Source organism: Phyllobates terribilis, unplaced genomic scaffold (assembly GCF_046119375.1).
Source record: "Phyllobates terribilis strain yellow unplaced genomic scaffold, ASM4611937v1 Scaffold_65__1_contigs__length_7625178, whole genome shotgun sequence".
In the NCBI taxonomy this organism is placed as follows: domain Eukaryota; kingdom Metazoa; phylum Chordata; class Amphibia; order Anura; family Dendrobatidae; genus Phyllobates; species Phyllobates terribilis.
Genome location: NW_027362825.1, coordinates 3,215,002 through 3,236,838, shown reverse-complemented (window position 1 = coordinate 3,236,838; position 21,837 = coordinate 3,215,002). Strand labels below are relative to the sequence as shown.

Below are 21,837 nucleotides of genomic sequence, written 5' to 3'. Positions count from 1 at the left end.
CTGACAGATTGCACCGCCCCACTGTAAATGTGGGAAAGAGAAAAAAAATGGAGATCTTCATTATTTTTGCAGAGATCCATCCCCTGCCCCTCCCCCCGCCCCGCTGTACACTCAAACTACATATTAACATTGATTATCAGCATTACAGTGAAAAAATCCAGTTATGATTTTGGTGCACGAACAGTTACCGAACATTACCTCGAAAAGCTGAATTTTTTCAAATCGTTCGTGTTCGCCGAATGGATCGAAAACCGCTCAAAACAGCTCGAATTTGAGATTGGCGAACAGTTCGATTCCAACACCGCTCATCTCTAATCCTGACTTCTTCTGGCTTTTGTAATTTAACTCTTTCTAAGCCAAGCAGTAGAAAGATGAGCATTACTTGTGATGAAAGGAAATATACCATGATTTCTTTTATTTTAATATTGATTCGTAACCTATTAGTTACAGCCAATTTTGAGCTTCATAACCTTTTTTTAAATCTGACATGTATCACTTTATGTGGCAATAACACTGGAATGCTTAACATATCCCCGTGATTCTGATAGTGATATTTTGTAACACATTGTACTTTATATTAATGGTAAATTTAGGTCAATATTAGTGTTGAGCATTCCGATACTGTAATATCGGGTATCGGCCGATATTCGCGGTATCGGAATTCCGATACTTAATTCCGATACTTTTACAATATCGAATACCGGAATCGGAAGTTCCCATAATGCCTGTGCTCTGCAGTGTCTGTGAAGGATGACAAGTTGGATGGCAGCGCGATCCAGCCTGTCATCAGAATGCCATCCCAGCGGGGGAGAATTCTCCTGATTGTTTAAAAGCCGGCCCGCGGTAAAATGCCGCCGGCTTTTAACCAATCACACAGCCCCATACTGCTTCCCCGCAGCCTCCCACCCCGATCCTCCGCTCCCCTCACCACCTCCAATCCCAATCGTAAATTAGGACCGGGCGGGGAGTGCAGCACAAAGGAGCGGGGAGCGAAGGACCCGGGCGGGGAAGCCGGCAGTGAAAAGACTTCACCGCCGGCTTTCCCGTTCTGTGCTGCGCTTTCCCGCCGGTTATTTCAAATGAACAGCTGAGGTATCAGGTGATGCCGATCAGCTGTTCATTTGAAGTCGCCGCGGTGCCCTCAGAGGGTTCATGTGAGTTCATGCTTGACTGCATGAACTCACATGAACTTTCCCATGGCCGCACAGGTCAGCCACACCTCCCAGACCATCAGCCCGTCATGATTAGTGTGTGCGGGGTGTCTGTGCGATGTTTGTGCGGGTGTGCGCGGTGTCTGTGCGATGTCTGCGGGTGTTTGCGGTGTCTGTGCGATGTGTGCGGGTGTGTGCGGTGTCTGTGCGATGTGTGCGCGGTGTCTGTGCGTGCAGGCAGACATAGGCCGATGTGACACTACTACTCCCATCGGCCTATGTCTGTCCCCCGTCCACTCGTGCCAGCAGGATCAGCTCGATGGGAGCAGTAGTTCCCATCAGCCTGATCCTGCTATTTAAATTGCCCTTCTGTGTCCCCAATAAATGTTAAATACATGTCATTGGTGGCCAGTGGTTACCTAAAAGAAATTAGTTTATACATTACCTGTCCCCGCCGATCGCCACCTAAAATAAAGTAAAAAATAAAAAACTACACCTATACTCACCTAGACACCTAATTCCCCGAAGCCATCGATCTCCTGTAATAAAATATAAAATAATAAACCACAACCTTATCCTTACCCCTCCGTAGTTGTCCACGAGTGTCCCACGAAGATCTCCAGTTTAGAGCAGCCACATAGAATGTGACCGCTCTGAACCGCTGCCGCCGCTACAATGACGGGGCCGTAAGGGTTCACCGGAGTTCAGGCAGCGCTGCTCCGGTTAGCTCCTTTACGGCCCTGCTGTATCGTGAGAAATTCCCACGGTACAGCAGTGCCGTAAAGGAGGTCTCCGGAGCTGCGCTGCCTGAATGCACTCCGGTGACCTCAGTCAGTGGCTCCCGCTGCCGGGAGCGGACGTGTTCCCGGCAGTGTGAGCTTACAGCAGCCATGCACAGCTGTCACCATCTCCAGATGTGACAGCTGTGCATGGGAGATCAGCGCAGGAACGTGTACACGTAACTATTATTTTTAGTAAACTAAGAATTAAATAAAATGGTGTGGTTTATTTCAAATAAATTATTTTTTTCTTGGTGTAGTGTGTTTTTTCTTTTTAACACTTTGTAGGTTAGTAATGGGGGTGTCTTATAGACGCCCATCATTACTAACCTGGGCTTCATGACAGCTGGCGCTGACATGAACCCCACCACTATTACCCCCTGCCACCGCACCAGGGCAGCGTGGAAGAGCAAGGCTAAGTGCCAGAATTGGCGCATCCTATGGATGCGCCATTTCTGGGGCGGCTGACGGCTGGTGTTTCTAGCCTGGGAGGGGGCCAATATTCATGGCACCCTTCCTGGGCTATTAATATCAGCCCCCAGCTGTCTGCCTAGCCTTTGCTAGCTATTAAAATAGGGGGGACCCCACGTCATTTTTTTGGGGGGGTCCCTCATTTTAATAGCTAGTAAAGGCTAGGTATTCAGCTGGGGGCTGATATTAGTAGCCTGGGAAGCTCCGTGGGTTTTACCCCCTTCCCAGGCTTCAAACATATGCCCCAGCCGTCTGCTTAACCTCTGCTAGAGACTAAAATTATGGGGGATCCCACGCCATTTTTTTTTAAAATAAATCCTTTATTTTAACACTAAATGACATTTGAGAAGTTAATAAAGATGCAGTCCCTAAATTATTATTTATTTTTTAATTAATTTTTCCCAAAACTTTTGACGTGGGCTTCGCCATATTTTTGTATGCCAGCCAGGTACAGCATCCAGCTTCTATGAACGCGCCATTTTCCGGGGCGGCTGCGGACTGCAATTTTCAGCCGGGGGGGGGGCAGCGCAGCCTCCCTGCGCTGCAGATTCCAGCCCCCAGCTGCCTAGTTGTACCTGGCTGGACACAAAAATAGGGAGAAGCTCCACGTTTTTTTTTTTTTTAATTATTTCATGAAATTCATGGAATAATTAAGAAAAAAAGGGCTTCCCTATATTGTTGTGTCCAACCAGGTACAAATAGGCAGCTGGTGGTTGGGGGCAGCCCGTTCCTGCCTGCTGTACCTGGCTGGACACAAATATAGTGCAAAGCCCCACGTCAATTTTTTTTTAATTATTTCAGGAAATTCATGAAATAATTAAAAAAAAATTATGTGGGGCTTCGCACTATATTTGTGTCCAGTCAGGTACAGCAGGCAGGAACGGGCTGCCCCCAACCACCAGCTGCCTATTTGTACCTAGCCGGACACAACAATATAGGGAAGCCCTTTTTTTCTTAATTATTCCATGAATTTCATGAAATAATTAAAAAAAAAAATACGTGGGGCTTCGCCCTATTTTTGTGTCCAGCCAGGTACAACTAGGCAGCTGAGGGCTGGAATCCGCAGCGCAGGGAGGCCCAAGCTTTCTGGGCCCCACCCGCTGCAAATTGCAGTCCGCAGCCGCCCAGGAAAATGGCGCGTTCATAGAAGCGCCATCTTTTGGCGCTGTACCCAACTCATCCAGGGCCCTGATGCGGTGGCTCACTGGGTAATAAAGGGGTTAGGGCCAGCTTGGCATTATCAGCTGGCCCTAAGCCCGAAATTCATGGGGTCACGCCAATATTAGACATGACCGCCATGAATTTCTAGTAAAGTATTTAAAAAAACACAAACACCCAGAAAAAAGTCCTTTAATTGAAATAAAGACACAATTCTTTATTGTTCTAAATTAAACTATACTTACAGTCACGCCCATTCCAGCTGAAGCCAACGATCTCCTGCAATAAAAGAAAAATAATAAAGCAACCTCATCCTTACCTTTCCATGGTTCCCACGACAGCTTCAGCTCTGCTACATCGAGATGACAGGCTGGACCGCAGCAGAACGCTGCCATCCAGACTGTCATCCCGCAGACACTGAGAAGCGCAGGCATGCTTGCGCTCCTCAGTGTCTGGCTGTGACGGCATCCAGATGAGCCGAGGTCATGTCCAATGAACTCAGCTCACCTCATGCACGTCACTGACAGCGTGGGAAAATTCTCCTGCACTCAGCGCTTCAGCGTGAGACTTCTCCCACGCTGTCAGTGACATACATGAGGTGAGCTGAGTTCATTGGACATGAGCTCACCTCATGCACGTCACTGACAGCGTGGGAAAATTCTCCTGCACTCAGCGCTTCAGCGTGAGAATTTTCCCACGCTGTCAGTGACGTGCATGAGGTGAGCTGAGTTCATTGGACATTAACTCGGCTCATCTGGATGCCGTCACAGCCAGACACTGAGGAGCGCAAGCATGCCTGCGCTTCTCAGTGTCTGCGGGATGACAGGCTGGATGGCGGCGTTGTGCTGCGGTCCAGCCTGTCATCTCGATGTAGCAGAGCTGGAGCCGTCGTGGGAGCCATGGAAAGGTAAGGATGATGTTGCTTTATTATTTTACTTTTATTGCAGGAGATCGTTGGCTTCAGCTGGAATGGGTGTGATGAATTGTGTGTTTATTTCAATTAAAGGACTTTTTTCTGGGTGTTTGTGTTTTTTTTAAATACTTTACTAGAAATTCATGGTGGTCATGTCTAATATTGGCGTGACCCCATGAATTTCGGGCTTAGGGCCAGCTGATAATGCCAAGCTGGCCTTAACCCCTTTATTACCCAGTGAGCCACCGCACCAGGGCCCTGGATGAGTTGGGTACAGCGCCAGAAGATGGCGCTTCTATGAACGCGCCATTTTCCGGGGCGGCTGCGGACTGCAATTTGCAGCGGGTGGGGCCCAGAAAGCTTGGGCCTCCCTGCGCTGCGGATTCCAGCCCCCAGCTGCCTAGTTGTACCTGGCTGGACACAAAAATAGGGCGAAGCTCCACGTATTTTTTTTTTAAATTCATGAAATTCATGGAATAATTAAGAAAAAAAGGGATTCCCTATATTGTTGTGTCCGGCTAGGTACAAATAGGCAGCTGGTGGTTGGGGGCAGCCCGTTCCTGCCTGCTGTACCTGACTGGACACAAATATAGGGCGAAGCCCCACATCAATTTTTTTTAATTATTTCATGAATTTCCTGAAATGATTTAAAAAAAATTGACGTGGGGCTTCGCACTATATTTGTGTCCAGCCAGGTACAGCAGGTAGGAACGGGCTGCCCCCAACCACCAGCTGCCTATTTGTACCTGGTTGGACACAACAATATAGGGAAGCCCTTTTTTTCTTAATTATTTCATGAATTTCATGAAATAATTAAAAAAAAAAAATACGTGAAGCTTCTCCCTATTTTTGTGTCCAGCCAGGTACAACTAGGCAGCTGGGGGATGGAATCTGCAGCGCAGGGAGGCCCAAGCTTTCTGCCCCCCCGCTGAAAATTGAAGTCCACAGCCACCCCAGAAAATGACGCGTTCATAGAAGCTGGATGCTGTACCTGGCTGGCATACAAAAATATGGCGAAGCCCACGTCAAAAGTTTTGGGAAAAATTAATTAAAAAATAAATAATAGATAAGGGACTGCATCTTTATTAACTCCTCAAATGTCATTTAGTGTTAAAATAAAGGATTTATTAAAAAAAAAATTGATGTGGGGCTTCGCCCTATATTTGTGTCCAGCCAGGTACAGCAGGCAGGAACAGGCTGCCCCCAACCACCAGCTGCCTATTTTGTACCTGGCCGGACACAACAATATAGGGAAGCCCTTTTTTTCTTAATTATTCCATGAATTTCATGAAATAATTAAAAAAAAAAATGCGTGGGGCTTCGCCCTATTTTTGTGCTCAGCCAGGTACAACTAGGCAGCTGGGGGCTGGAATCCGCAGCGCAGGGAGACCCAAGCTTTCTGGGCCACCCCCGCTGCAAATTGCAGTCCGCAGCCGCCCCAGAAAATGGCGCGTTCATAGAAGCGCCATCTTCTGGCGCTGTACCCAACTCATCCAGGGCCCTGGTGCGGTGGCTCACTGGGTAATAAAGGGCCCTAAGTCCGAAATTCATGGGGTCACGCCAATATTAGACATGACCACCATGAATTTCTAGTAAAGTATTTAAAAAAACACAACACCCAGAAAAAAGTCCTTTAATTGAAATAAACACACAATTCTTTATTGTTCTAAATTAAACCATACTTACCATCACGCCCATTCCAGCTGAAGCCAACGATCTCCTGCAATAAAAGTAAAATAATAAAGCAACATCATCCTTACCTTTCCATGGCTCCCACGACAGCTTCAGCTCTGCTACATCGAGATGACAGGCTGGACCGCAGCAGAACGCTGCCATCCAGCCTGTCATCCCGCAGACACTGAAAAGCGCAGGCATACTTCCACTCCTCAGTGTCTGGCTGTGACGGCATAAAGATGAGCCGAGGTCATGTCCAATGAACTCAGCTCACCTCATGCACGTCACTGACAGCGTGGGAAAATTCTCCTGCACTCAGCACTTCAGCGTGAGAATTTTCCCACGCTGTCAGTGACGTGCATGAGGTGAGCTGAGTTCATTGGACATGACCTCACCTCATGTATGTCACTGACAGCGTGGGAGAATTCTCACGCTGAAGCGCTGAGTGCAGGAGAATTTTTCCACGCTGTCAGTGACGTGCATGAGGTGAGCTGAGTTCATTGGACATGAACTCGGCTCATCTGGATGACGTCACAGAGAGACACTGAGGAGCGCAAGCATGCCTGCACTTCTCAGTGTCTGCGGGATGACAGGCTGGATGGCAGCGTTCTGCTGCGGTCCAGCCTGTCATCTCGATGTAGCAGAGCTGGAGCTGTCCTGGGAACCATCGAAAGGTAAGGATGATGTTGCTTTATTATTTTTCTTTTATTGCAGGAGATCGTTGGCTTCAGCTGGAATGGGCGTGATGGTAAGTATGGTTTAATTTAGAACAATAAAGAATTGTGTGTTTATTTCAATTAAAGGACTTTATTCTGGGTGTTTGTGTTTTCTTTTAACTTTGACTATGGGGTTAGTAATGGGGGTGTCTTATAGACGCCTCTCCATTACTAACCTGGGCTTGATGTTAGCTGGCATTATAAGCTGACATCAACCCCAGCCCTATTACCCCACTGCCACCGCTACAGGGCAGTGGGAAGAGCGAGGCTAAGTGCCAGAATTGGCGCATCCTATGGATGCGCCATTTCTGGGGCAGCTGACGGCTGGTGTTTCTAGCCTGGGAGGGGGCCAATATTCATGGCACCCTTCCTGGGCTATTAAAATCAGCCCCCAGCTGTCTGCCTAGCCTTTGCTAGCTATTAAATTAGGGGGGACCCCACGTTATTTTTTTTGGGGGGTTCCCCCATTTTAATAGCTAGTAAAGGCTAGGTATTCAGCTGGGGGCTGATATTAGTTGCCTGGGAAGCTCCGTGGGTATTACCCCCTTCCCAGGCTTCAAACATTTGCCCCAGCTGTCTGCTTAACCTCCGCTAGAGCCTAAAATTAAGGGGAACCCCACGCCAATTTTTTTTTAAATAAATCCTTTATTTTAACACTAAATGACAAGTACAGTAATCAACACTGTCACTGTACTTCATATATATGTGACTGACATGTTTCTATCTATCTAATCTATGTGTGAAGCTCTATTCCTTCTATTCTAAATTGTCGGGTACAGATGCTGAATTGCCGGCCGGCTTTCTTAAAGAGACGGTGCACGAAAACACTATTATTTTTTTAAAAAATCCTTTACACTCAATGACAAGTACAGTAATCAACACTGTCACTGTACTTCATATATATGTGACTGACATGTTTCTATCTATCTAATCTATGTGTGAAGCTCTATTCTGTCTGTTATAAATTGTCGGGTACCGCTGCTGAATTGCCGGCCGGCTTTTTTAAAGAGACGGTGCATGAAAACACTATTATTTTTTAAAATAAATCCTTTACACTAAATGACAAGTACAGTAAGCAACACTGTCACTGTACTTCATATATATGTGACTGACATGGTTCTATCTACCTAATCTATGTGTGAAGCTATATTCTTTCTGTTGTAAATTGTCGGGTACCGGTGAATGCCGCTGATGAATTGCCGGCTTTTCATGTCATTCTACATTATTCTTAGTTGTTTTACTTCATGTAGAATTAACCTACAAGGAAAGAAAGGGTTTATTTTCATTCCGATATTTGTGTCCCATTGACTTGCATTGGTTTCCGGTATCGGAATCGGCGATATCCGATACTTTTTGGGTATCGGCCCGATCCAATCCGATACGATATTTCCTGATATCGGAAGGTATCGCTCAACAATAGTCAATATATATTTAGTTTTTCTTGTGAAAATATCTAAAGTTGCACAATTTCATTGAAATGCGGTGATGCCCCATATGTCTTCAGAAACTACTGTTTGGTCACACAGCAGGGCTTTGAAAGTAAGAGCGCTGTTTGTGTTTTGGGAATGCAGATTTTGCAAGAATATTTTGAGGGTGACGTTTGCGGAGTTCCAAAAGTACCAAAACAGCAGAAACCCTTCCAAAGTGATCCCATTTTATAAATTACTCCTCATAATGAATTCATCAACACCGGCAATTACTATTTTTGTCCAACAGGTGTTTTCACTCTGCAACATCCAGAATTGCAAATAAGCCAGTTTAGTGCCCAGCTTGCGCTTATGGAGACAAGCACCCCATACATTTTAAGTGGGCTCTACTCGCTAGAGAAATGCCAAATCTGTGGATTCTTTGTCTTACCATTAACGTGGAAACCCCTATTTTTTAGAAGGAAAGATGACGGTCCTGAGTTGGGGCTTGTGTTTTTTGCTATCCTGGCTTTTTCCCCAAACAGCTTTGTTCCTGCCATATTTTTGAAGCATATTTGTCTCAGAAAAGCCACAGCGATTCATAGTCAAACATAAATGGCTGAAATCATTCAGCTAGTGTCTGATACATGCTGCCCGTATTAGCTATCAGGTTTCCTTTAAATCCTCATACAGCTAAGTCAAACTAAAATAAAACAAAGTGATGACGTCCGGAATGAAGGAAAAATTACAAAAAATATTATTTTCCTCAAAAGTTAAAAGTGTTCAGTTCTCAAGTTTCTATCATTTTTTTTCCTGTAGATAGTTATAATGATTAGGATTTTTACATTCTCTGTAAACAGTCAGTCCATATGCTTTGTTTATTTTCTGCTTAAAATTTAATGGGTGAAGAAAAAAACTTTTGCCGAAACCCAGGATTGAACCATGTTCCTTTAGATCTTCAGTCTAACGCTCTCCCAACTGACCTATTTCGGCAGGACACATTTAGATTCAGGAATGTTCAACACACTGTAGATGTCACAACTGGATGTATTTATTTTTACTTTGACTTGTTTTTGCAAGATTATCTATATTTGAAAGTCCCGCTATTTTGCGTACATATTTAAGAACTTACATAAATTCTCTGTGAATGAATAGAAAAAACAGCAATTCTGCATTTTTTTTACATTTTCAAATTTACTCAATTCGCTAGGCTAATTCTGAATGTGTCTTTGTAGGACAGGTGATGATTGAGCATAAAACACAATTTGTAAGCATAATGTTGCATCAAGCTTTATTTTCTTCTTAGGTGCAAACAATTTTAAGTGAAGAAAAGAGATGCAAATTTAGAGAAAATATTCTACTGATTGTTAATGTTGAAAGTGAAAACATTTGTCCCAAAATGTGGTGAAACTTTTATGTCAGTATCACATGCGCATTTCAGACTTGTTAAACTATGTTCATCTGCTCTTTTAGCTTTTGTTTATTAAGTATATTTATAGTCTATTGATGCCTGAGGTAAAAAAATCTGAAATTAGACTTACTGGTAATTCGGTTTCTAGGAATCTTCCACGACAGCACCTTAGGAGGTTCATTCTCTGCCCTAATAGGGACAGAGAACACATAGAGATGAAATATTTCCTCCCATTTTCCTATCCACAGTATTTTTCCGATGCCAAAGCAACAACTAACATATGCACAAAGAAACTATTTGATGTTCCCAGAAGTCTTTAGTGAAAGCACAAATTCAGGACATTTAAGATTTGCGTCAACGACCCCCAAGAATACTGCCAAAGTGCCAACGTTGAGAATTGGTTTTGCTAAGCCCCATCACTTTTAGTTTTCGATTTCATATTGCCACCAATGGAGCGGAACCGCAACTGATCAGTAACAGGAATGAAGCTATTCAATTTCTTGAAAGAAAATGCTAAGGTCAGAAGTGGGATTCGAACCCACATCTTCACGAGAGACTGTGACCTGAACGAAGCGCCTTAGACCGCTCGGCCATCCTGACTTCTGCTGGCTGTTTTAATTTAACTCTTTCTAAGCTAAGCAGTAGAAAGATGAGCATTACTTGTGATGAAAGGAAATATACCATGAATTATTTTATTTCAATATTCATTTGTAACCTATTAGTTACAGCCAATTTTGAGCTTCATGACCAAGCACCGTTTTTTAAATCTGACATGTATCACTTTATGTGGCAATAACACTGGAATGCTTAACATATCCCCTTGATTCTGATAGTGTTATTTTGTAATACATTGTACTTTATATTAATGGTAAATTTAGGTCAATATATATTTAGTTTTTCTTGTGAAAATATCTAAAGTTGTACAATTTCATTGAAATGTGGTGATGCCGATATGTCTTCAGAAACTACTGTTTGGTCACACAGCAGGGCTTTGAAAGTAAGAGCGCTATTTGGGTTTTGGGAATGCAGATTTTGCAAGAATATTTTGAGGGTGACATTTGCGGAGTTCCAAAAGTACCAAAACAGCAGAAACCCCTCCAAAGTGATCCCATTTTATAAATTACTCCTCACAATGAATTCATCAACACCGGCAATTACTATTTTTGTCCAACAGGTGTTTTCACTCTGCAACATCTAGAATTGCAAATAAGCCAGTTTAGTGCCCAGCTTGCGCTTATGGAGACAAGCACCCCATACATTTTAAGTGGGCTCTCCTCGCTAGAGAAATGCCAAATCTGTGGATTCTTTGTCTTACCATTACCGTGGAAACCCCTATTTTTAGAATGAAAGATGATGGTCCTGAGTTTGGGCTTGTGTTTTTTGCCTTCCTGGCTTTTTCCCCAAACAGCTTTGTTCCTGGCATATTTTTGAAGCATATTTGTCTCAGTAATGCCACAGCGATTCATAGTCAAACATAAATGGCTGAAATCATTCAGCTAGTGTCTGATACATGCTGCCCGTATTAGCTATCAGGTTTCCTTTAAATCCTCATACAGCTAAGTCAAACTAAAATAAAACAAAGTGATGACGTCCAGAATGAAGGAAAAATTACAAAAAAATATTATTTTCCTCAAAAGTTAAAAGTGTTCAGTTCTCAAGTTTCTATCATTTTATTTCCTGTAGATAGTTATAATGATTAGGACTTTTACATTCTCTGTAAACAGTCAGTCCATATGCTTTGTTTATTTTCTGCAGAAAATTTAATGGGTGAAGAAAAAAACCTTTGCCGAAACACGGACCTTGAGATCTTCAGTCTAACGCTCTCCCAACTGAGCTATTTCGGCAGGACACATTTAGATTCAGGAATGTTCAACACACTGTAGATGTCACAACTGGATGTATTTATTTTTACTTTAACTTGTTTTTGCAAGATTATCTATATTTGAAAGTCCCGCTATTTTGCGTACATTTTAATAACTTACATTAATTCTTTGTGAATGAATAGAAAAAAAACAGCAATTCTGCATTTTTTTTACATTTTCAAATTTTATTAATTCGCCAGGGTAATTCTGACTGTGTCTCTGTAGGACAGGTGATGATTGAGCATAAAACACAATTTGTAAGCATAATGTTGCATCAAGCTTTATTTTTTTCTTAGGTGCAAACAATTGGAGTGAAGATAGGAGATGCAAATTTAGAGAAAATATTATACTGATTGTTAATGTTGAAAGTGAAAACATTTGTCCCAAAATGTGGTGAAACTTTGATGTCAGTATCACATGCGCATTTCAGACTTGTTAAACTATGTTCATCTGCTCTTTTAGCTTTTGTTTATTAAGTATATATATCGTCTATTGATGCCTGAGGTAAAAAAATCTGAAATTAGACTTACTGGTAATTCGGTTTCTAGGAATCTTCCACGACAGCACCTTAGGAGGTTCACTCTCTGCCCTAATAGGGACAGAGAACACATAGAGATGAAATAGTCCCTCCCATTTTCCTATCCACAGTATTTTTCCGATGCCAAAGCAACAACTAAGATATGCACAAAGAAACTATTTGATGTTCCCAGAAGTCTTTTGTGAAAGCACAAATTCAGGACATTTAAGATTTGCCTCAAGGACCCCCAGGAACACTGCCAAAGTGCCAACGTTGAGAATTGGTTTTGCTAAGCCCCATCACTTTTAGTTTTCAATTTGAGATTGCCACCAATAGAGCAGAACCCCAACAGATCAGTAACAGGAGTGAAGGTGTACAATTTCTTGAAAGAAAAAGCTAATGTCAGAAGAGGGATTCAAACCCACGCATCCAGGAGAGACTGCTACCTGAACGTAGCGCCTTAGACCGCTCAGCCATCCTGAATTCTTCAGGATTATGTAATTTAACTCTTTCTAAGCTAAGCAGTAGACAGATGGGCATCACTTGTGATGAAATCAAATATACCATGATTTCTTTTAGTTTAATATTAATTTGTAACCTATTAGTTACAGCCAATTTAGAGCTTCATGACCAAGCATCGTTTTTTAAATCTGACATGTATCACTTTATGTGGCAATAACACTGGAATGCTTAACATATCCCCGTGATTCTGATAGTGTTATTTTGTAACACATTGTACTTTATATTAATGGTAAATTTAGGTTAATATATATTTAGTTTATCTTGTGAAAATAGACGGGTCTCTGTGTAATGCTGGGGGTTGTAGTCTCCGTGGCGGCGACCCAGTCCCGTGGCTCAGGGTGGTCAAACCAGTGGCGGATCTGTTTATTTGGTTTTCAATGTTTAAATGTCCGACTACGCCACCCATGGATCGCGGTCACTGAGAACCGCCGCTGCGGGGCAGACCGCTGAGGCTGATGTTGGGTGCGCAGCAGAGGGTAGTATAAGGAGTATAGCCTCAGGGCAGCGTGTGTAGATGATGAGGGTTGTGGTGCATGGGCGCAGCAGAAATGACTCAGAGTCCGTGTAGTGCAGTTCAGAGTCTTTACTGTTGGTAATGAAGAAGGTCCTGCCGGGAGTACTGGCTAACATTAGAGGCCTGGTCAGTCTGTGAGCAAACAAGAGTCCCCCTGGCCAGGTGGAGGTGTAGGCCTTCCCGTCTGACTGCACTCTTCCTGGCTACCTTGCTGTAGTTGTGTAGTAGCCCACGTCCCTGAGTGTACCGTGTGGTGCTCACCCGTATGGCTGGTGACTTGGGGCTTTTGGTAGCCTCCGCTCCTCGATGGCGGTGCCGGTCCCTTGCGTGTGACTGAGCCTCTGGGCTTCCTATGGCCAGAGGACCTGAAATCCCCTGCCAGGTGGTTTCTGCTGCTGGATGTGGAAATCCTCACAGCCTCGGACTCCTGTGTCCGGTTCTCTGCGTCTTCGGCCAGGACAAGCTCTGCTAGCTCAAGTCCCTGGCCTTCAGCTCCTGTCTCCTACAGAGCTCCTTGCTTGCTGCTTTGACTCTCACTAGACTCTGACTCATTAACCCCGCCCCAGACCCAGTTTATAAAGGGCAGGTTCCTCAGCTCCCTGGACTGGGGCAGCAGGTGTTGCATGTTACAGTGCTCCTGACAAGGAAAACCCATGCTCGCTCTCAGACATGGTATTTCTACCACTGTGGCAACCAGACCCCTGGGGTGCCACATTTCCCCCTAGAAAATTTTAGTACTCCAGGACTAAACATAACTTTCATGAAAACATAACAGGGTATAAGCAATAACACAACATATATACAAGAAGTTTAGTCTTTATAGATCACGGCGCTTCCGTAACCAGGTGTCCAAGTCACCCAAGATGCACTTTGAGGGACCCATCCCAAACCCTCCACGTAGGCCCTGGGGTGGCTACAGGGCATCGATGATCCGGAGTTGGACCACGTCTTCCGCCACCTCCACGGGTTTTTGTTCTGTGGTCTGGACAAAAGGGGCACTTAACAGGTGCAACTATTTACAAGGTACAGTTCCGGTTATTCATTGTCCATAACCTGTCAGTCCATAAACCCTGTCGGGTAACTTGAGAAACATAATTATTATTCATGCAGCAAACATTAAACATTTCAACATTTGCAATGTACAGGTATATATTACTTTTTAGATTCTCCAGTGAGCGGGCATCTGACCTCTAGTGCTCCTGGTGGACCTACGTAACACACTATCTGGTGGTGTTCTTTCTGGGTCCCCTGTTTCCACCTCTTGTGTAGAGGGATCGCTAGTGTCTGCACTACAGGTGTTTGGAGATGTTACGGGTAGGTTGGGCAGCTTTCTGCGTACTCTTTGGCTTACCACGGGCACGGCCGGCTCACTACTAGCAGAGGGTTGATTCTCCTGGGCTGCTGGTATGGAATCTTCTGCCGCCCGGGCCGGTTGCCCTTCCAACACTACTTGCTCTTCTGTAGGGCCTTGAGGGGCTGGCTGGAGAAAGGTAAGGACGGGTACCACAATAGCATTGTTAATTTGTGTCCAGGACTAGGGAAATTCTCATAGTACTGTACTGACCATTTCTTCCTTTTCCTCTGCGGGTTGAGGGCTATCTTGGTCTTCATCAGTGCTTTGCAGCTGTTCGGGACATTTCTTCTGGTGGTCTCAGGAGACAGTGGCTGTGGTCTCTCCTCCATCCTTACTGATAATGCATACTTTCGGATTTTCATGGCTTGAGGGCAGTACTGTGTACGGGTCTTTCTCCCACTGGTCATCCAACTTATGGAGACGCCTCTTCCTCTTCAAGACCTGCTCTCCGGGTGCCAGGGGAACAGCGGGAGCATGCTGGTTATAAGTCCTCTCTTGCCTTTCTCTTGCTTGAGACAGACTTCTCTCAACACTCTCCTGCACTTTCCGGTACTGCTGCTGCTGTTCTGTATCCCAGTCTGCCTCTGGCGAGGTGTCCTCGGGTGTCAGGACTCCCATATCCAGGTCAATAGGCAGCTTACTAGGTCTTGCTCTCATTAGGTAAGCCGGGGTGCAGTTGGTGGAATTTACTGGGATGTGGTTATACAAGTCCACCAGATCAGGCAGTTTTTCAGGCCACAGACTGCGTTCTTCCAGGTGCAACGTTTTCAGAAAGTCTATCACCACCTGGTTCATCTTCTCGCACAATCCGTTGGTTTGGGGGTGATAGGGCGTTGTCCTTATCTTCTTGCAGCCATACAGGTTGCAGAACTCCTGGAAGACCTCAGCTTCGAAGGCTGGACCTTGGTCAGTCAACACTTGCTTCGGTTACCCGTGTGGACGGCAGAAGTGCTGCTGGAAGGCTCTAGCTGCTGTCTGAGCCGTTAAGTCTTAGACAGGGACCACCACCAGGAACCGGGAGTAGTGGTCTACGATGGTGAGGGCGTAGACGTACCTGAACCTACTTGGAGCCAGCTTCACATGGTCCAGGGCTACCAGTTCTAGTGGCTGCTTGGTGATGATGGGCTGCAGGGGAGTCTTCTGCCTGGCACAGTCCTTTCTTCTCAGGTTGCACGGGCCGCAGTCTCTGCACCATCTCTCAATGGCCCCTCTCATGCCTACCCAGAAGAGCCGTTCACGCAACAGGAACTCCAACTTCTTCCATCCAAAGTGCCCTGCTCTGTCGTGGTATGCCTCCAGGACCATAGCCGTGTCCCGTCTCGGGACCACTACCTGCCAGGTCAGCTCATGTGTCCGGGAGTTGACAATTCTCCGGCACAGCTTCCCCTTGTAGAGAAACAGTTTACTCTTCTCCTTCCACAGCTGTTTGGTCTCTTCCGGGGCGTCTGGGTCAAGGCGGGCATCAGCCTGTGTCAGCATCTCTTTTACCAGGCGGACGGCTGGGTCACTGTCTTGTGTCTCCGCCCAGCTGTAGTGGGGTAAGGGATTGAACGTGGCAGAGTGCTTGTCCCTTACACAGTGGGAATACTGGGTAATCCCATGACGGTGGAATGCAGGGAGTTCAATCTCTTCCAGTTCTTCTGGATCTTCCCCTCCGTCCGGCAAGTTTGGCATCCTGGACAGAGTGTCTGCGTTGGCATTTGTGCGTCCCGCCCAGTATTTGATGGTAAATTCATAGTTGGACAGCCGGGCCATCCATCTTTGCTCCAGGGCACCAAGTCTTGCAGTATCCAGGTGCGTCAACGGGTTGTTGTCTGTGTACACAGTGAACTTGGCAGAGGCAAGGTAATGTTTGAAACGTTCCGTCACTGCCCACACCACTGCCAGGAACTCTAGCTTGAAGGAGCTATAATTCTCAGGGTTTCTCTCTATTGGCCGTAGTTTTCGGCTGGCGTAAGCAATTACCCGCTCTCTGCCCTGCTGGATCTGGGATAGTATGGCTCCCAGCCCCACGTTACTGGTGTCCGTGTGGAGGATGGAAGGCTGGCCGTAATCAGGGTAAGCCAGGATCTCATCCCCCGTGAGGGCCATCTTCAGCTGGCGGAAAGACTTCTCTTCCAGCTTGTCCCACCTGAAGTCCAGCTTCTGATTCTTGGTCTTTGACTGAACCAACAGGAGGTCTTGCATAGGGGCTGCCATTTTGGTGAACCCGGGGATGAATCTTCGGTAGTAGCCTACCAACCCGAGGAACTGCTGCACTTCCTTTATGCTGGAGGGTCTTGGCCTGTCCTTAATCACCGTGATCTTATCAGGGTCTGGAGCTACTCCGTCAGCACTCACCACGTGTCCCAGGTACTGTACCTTTGGTTTCAGTAGATGACACTTGGAGGGTTTCCCCTTTAGGCCGTAGCCTGCCAGGGCGTCAAACACTTCTGCCAGGTGCTTCAGATGGTCCTCATATGTTTTGCAATACACGATGATATCGTCCAGGTATAGCAGGACCGTCTCGAAATTCTTGTGCCCCAGAAAGCACTCCATCAACCGCTGGAAGGTTCCTGGTGCGTTGTAGAGTCCGAACGGCATACAGTTGACTTCACTGAGACCCATCGGGGTGGTGTCACGGGTGTGTCGCCACGAAGATCGTCGCGATTACACAGCCTGACTTCTCGCAGCTGAGTTTTTGGTGCTTGGTGTTTTTCGGCAGGGAGGGAGTTAATTCTCTCTCTCTGTGCTAGACGAGGCCCAGCCTCGCCCAGCAGTAGTTAATTCTGCAGTATTGGGACTCCTTCAAATACCTGCCGTTCTGATAGGGTAGTTGTCGGTGAAAGCTTCTCATGCAGACTATCAGAGCGATACGTGGTATTGTGGAGTTGGGAGCGAAGGGTACTCGGTGTGTTTTTTTCCCTTCCTCTCTTTATTCTTTATCCCCTTACCCGTTGGTGTTCCCTCCGTTGTAGTGGTGTAAGTTTTTGTATGCGAGGTGGTTTTTGGTTTGCCCCTTGTACAGTCTCATTCGTCTTGTATTGTGTTTGGCAAATACGGTCCTGTCCCCAATTGTTGTGATCGGGGTCCTTCTCAGGACTAGATTACTGAGGTTCAGGGATTCTCAGGAGGTAGGTTTACGCTGGCGGCCTGGACCTCTGTACCATCAACAGTACCTCCAGGTAGAGGGATTAGGCAGGGCCTCAGTGTAGGGTCAGCATAGGCTCCTGACCTCCTGAACGCCGAGACAGCGTGACATTTTCACCGAAACACTAAAAGATTCTCTCCAGCCACCATGGATCCAATAGCCAATATAGCTCGGCAGTTGCAGAGTTTGTCCTTCGAGCTGACGGACGTTAAGTCCAAGGTTTTGTATCCCCTGGAGCAAGCCGGATCAGAACCCAAAGTAGCCCTCCCTGACAGGTTCACGGGGGGGCGGGACAAGTTTTTTGTTTTCCGGGAGGCATGTAAGTTGTACTTTCGGCTGCGGCCTCGGTCATCGGGGAGTGAAGAACAAAGGGTGGGAATTGTCATCTCGCTCCTTCAAGGGGACCCCCAATCTTGGGCGTTCTCTCTTCCCCCGGGCTCTCTGGCTCTCCGGTCAGTGGATGGGTTTTTCTCTGCTCTGGGTCTCGTATATGATGACCCGGATCGGATCTCCCTTGCTGAATCTAAGTTACGTAGGATCCAGCAGGGAGATCGTCCAGCGGAGGAATTCTGTTCAGAGTTCCGTAGGTTGGCCACGGACACCCAGTGGAATGACCCGGCTCTTCGGAGCCAGTTTTGTCAAGGTTTATCTGACAAATTAAAGGATATGTTGGCACAGTATGACTCTCCCGCGTCGCTGCAAGCCTTGCTATTCGCATTGACAGACGGCTTCGGGAGAGGTGCGGGATAACTCCACCCCCTGTGATGACTCCACCTTCTACAAGGGTCCCTTGTATGGAGGTTCCCCTGGTCAGTCCAGAGGAGCCTATGCAGTTAGGAGGGACATCCTTTCGGGGGAGGGGACCGGCGGTGCGCCACAAGACAGGAAGGTGTTTCTTCTGCGGGAGAAAGGGACATTTTATTGGGGGGTGTCCTTCCCGTCCTTTGCAGAGCAAAGAGTCGTCGGAAAACTATTGATCCCAGGTTGTGTGGTGGACGGCAATCTGGGAGTAGGTATTTCGTCCCTAGGTTCTTCTCAGTTTCTTGTACCGGCGGAGGTGGTGGTGGGTACGAGAACTGAGAGGTTATCTGTTCTTCTGGATAGTGGGGCCGGGGCTAATCTGGTGGACGCTCGGTTTGCTCGAGTTCAAGGTATACGATTGAGTGTGTTGGCTAAACCCATCCCCATATTCTCGATCGACGCCAGGCCTCTCGGTCAGGGAAGTTTTTCGCAAGTGGTGCATAACATAAATCTTCAGGTGGGGGCGTTACATAAAGAACTGTTGTCTTGTTATGTGTTGGAGGGTCTTCCCTCTCCTATTGTGTTGGGCCTTCCTTGGTTAATTAAGCATAACCCGGTTATTAATTGGCAATCCAGAGAGATAAGTCAATGGAGTGAATTCAGTAAAAAAAACTGCATGAATACGGCTATCGGTACGGTCGCTCCTAGGGTCTTACCCCCATTTCTGGCTGACTTTGAGGATGTGTTCTCGGAAAGAGGGTGTCAGGAACTACCTCCTCATCGCGTGTGTGACTGTTCGGTAAAACTGCTACCTGGGGCCAAGTTACCTAAATCTAGGTTGTATAATTTGTCTGGTCCGGAGAGGCAGGCCATGAAGGATTATATTTCTGAGAGTCTGGCTAAGGAGCTTATTAGACCTTCATCTTCCCCGGTGGCCGCGGGGTTCTTCTTTGTGAAGAAGAAAGATGGAGGCCTACGCCCTTGCCTGGATTTCCGTGAACTTAATCGGATTACGGTCCGAGATCCGTATCCACTCCCACTTATCCCCGATCTCTTCAATCAGATCGTGGGCGCCAAATGGTTCTCTAAATTGGATCTCAGGGGGGCGTACAATCTGATTAGGATGAAGGAGGGGGATGAGTGGAAGACGGCTTTTAACACTCCGGAGGGACATTATGAGAACCTTGTCATGCCATTTGGTCTGACTAATGCCCCGGCGGTGTTCCAACACTTTGTTAATGACATTTTTCGCTGCCTGGTGGGTCAGTTTGTTGTTAATTATCTGGATGACATCTTAATTTACTCGCCTGATCTTGTGTCTCATCAGGAGCATGTTAGGCAGGTGTTACAGATCTTGCGGGATAATAAACTGTACGCCAAGTGGGAAAAGTGTGTGGTCGCCGTTCAGGAACTCCAGTTTCTAGGCTTCCTGGTGTCAGCGTCTGCTTTTCTTATGGACCCTGGGAAAGTGCGGGCAGTTCTTGAGTGGGATCGGCCAGAGAATCTTAAGGCACTACAACGTTTTCTGGGGTTTGCTAATTATTACCAGAAATTCATTCGTAATTTCTCGTCCATGGTTAAACCTCTCACAGACATGACAAAAAAAGGGACGGATTTTTCTAGGTGGTCTGACAAGGCTTGTCAAGCTTTCTCCTCCTTGAAAAAATGTTTTGCCTCGGCACCCATACTCATTCAACCTGATGCGTCACAGCCATTCATTGTAGAGTTAGACGCTTCTGAGGTGGGGGTAGGGGCAGTATTATCACAAGGTTCGTCTCCTGGTGAATGGCGTCCGTGCGCTTTTTTCTCTAAAAAATTGTCGTCCGCTGAGAGGAATTACGATGTCGGCAATAGGGAACTCTTGGCCATTAAGTTAGCTTTTGAGGAGTGGCGCCATTTTTTGGAGGGGACAATCCATCCGGTCACCATCATCACCGATCACAAGAACCTGCTATATCTGGAGTCCGCAAAATGTCTGAATCCCAGACAAGCTAGGTGGTCATTGTTTTTTACCAGGTTTAATTTTGTCGTCACATGTCGTCCTGGATCAAAAAATGTAAAGGCGGATGCCTTATCTCGTAGTTTCCCTGGGGCCGGTAATACGGATGACCCGGTTCCTATCCTTCAGGAGGGGGTGGTGGTGTCGGCAGTATGCTCTGAGCTTGAGGAGGAAGTATTGGAGGCTCAGGGGGACGCCCCTGTTGGACCTCCTGGGAGACTGTTTGTTCCAGATCAGTTGCGACAAAAGGTGATCGAGGCACACCATAACTCAGCTTTGGCAGGACACCCAGGGAGTAAAGCAACTGTGGATCTCCTTTTGCGTCAGTTTTGGTGGCCTAATTTACATAGGGAGGTGGGAACTTTTGTTGCGTCCTGTGGGGTTTGTGCACGCTCTAAGACCCCACGTACCCGTCCGTCTGGGGCTCTCTTAGCTTTGAAGATCCCGGAGCGTCCTTGGACTCATCTGTCTATGGACTTTATTACGGATCTCCCGCCATCTTCGGGTAAAACGGTCATACTCGTTGTAGTGGACAGGTTCAGCAAGATGGCACATTTTATCGCTCTTCCTGCTCTTCCTAATGCTAAAACTCTTGCGCAGGTGTTCATTGGGGAGATTGTAAGGCTTCACGGTGTACCCTCTGATGTGGTGTCAGATCGGGGGTCTCAGTTTGTGTCCAAATTCTGGAGGGCTTTTTGTACACGGCGGTGGATGCATTTATCGTTTTCTTCGGCTTTTCATCTTCAGACCAATGGTCAGACGGAACGTCTGAACCAGAGTTTGGAGACATATCTCTGGTGTTTTGTGTCAGAGAACCAGAAGGACTGTGCTTCTTTCTTACCTCTGGCGGAGTTTGCTCTTAATAATAGGCGGAGTGAGTCCACTGGTAAGTCCCCGTTTTTTGGGGCATATGGTTTTCACCCCCAGTTTTGTTCTTTCAGTAGGGGGGGCTCTTCGGGGGTTCCTGAGGAGGAACGATTTTCGTCATCACTTGCTTCGATATGGAAAGGGGTGCTGAATAATCTAAGTACTATGGGGAACCGATACAAACGTATGGCTGATAGGAAGAGAGTGTCTGGTCCGGACCTAAGTGTGAACGATCGGGTATGGTTGTCTACCAAGAATATTAAACTTAAGGTTCCCTCCTGGAAACTGGGTCCCAGGTTCATCGGGCCGTACAGGATCTGCTCTATAATTAATCAGGTGGCATTTCGTCTTGACCTCCCCTCTACTTTTAAAATTCACAACGTGTTCCACAGATCTTTGCTTAAAAGGTATGTGGCGCCCGTGATACCGTCACCTTTACCTCCTCCTCCTGTGGTGGTCAATGGTAACTTGGAGTTTCAGGTATCGAAAGTCATCGATTCACCTTTTAATCGACGGTCCCTTAAGTACCTGGTTCATTGGAAGGGGCATGGTCCTAAGGAGAGGATGTGGGTTCCTGCGTCGGATATTAACTCAGACCCTCACCCGGATAAACCTGGCTCTGCGGATCCGGAGGCCCCTCGTAGAAGGGGGG

At 46.4% G+C, this 21,837-nt stretch overlaps 1 non-coding gene across 1 annotated transcript; it reads right to left on the bottom strand.

Moving 5' to 3' along the window:
- Window positions 1-9,188: 9,188 nt before the first annotated feature.
- Window positions 9,189-9,261, bottom strand: TRNAF-GAA (transfer RNA phenylalanine (anticodon GAA)). The gene has a single exon. It is a non-coding gene; the product is annotated as a tRNA-Phe (tRNA).
- Between the last annotated feature and the right edge of the window lie 12,576 nt (window positions 9,262-21,837).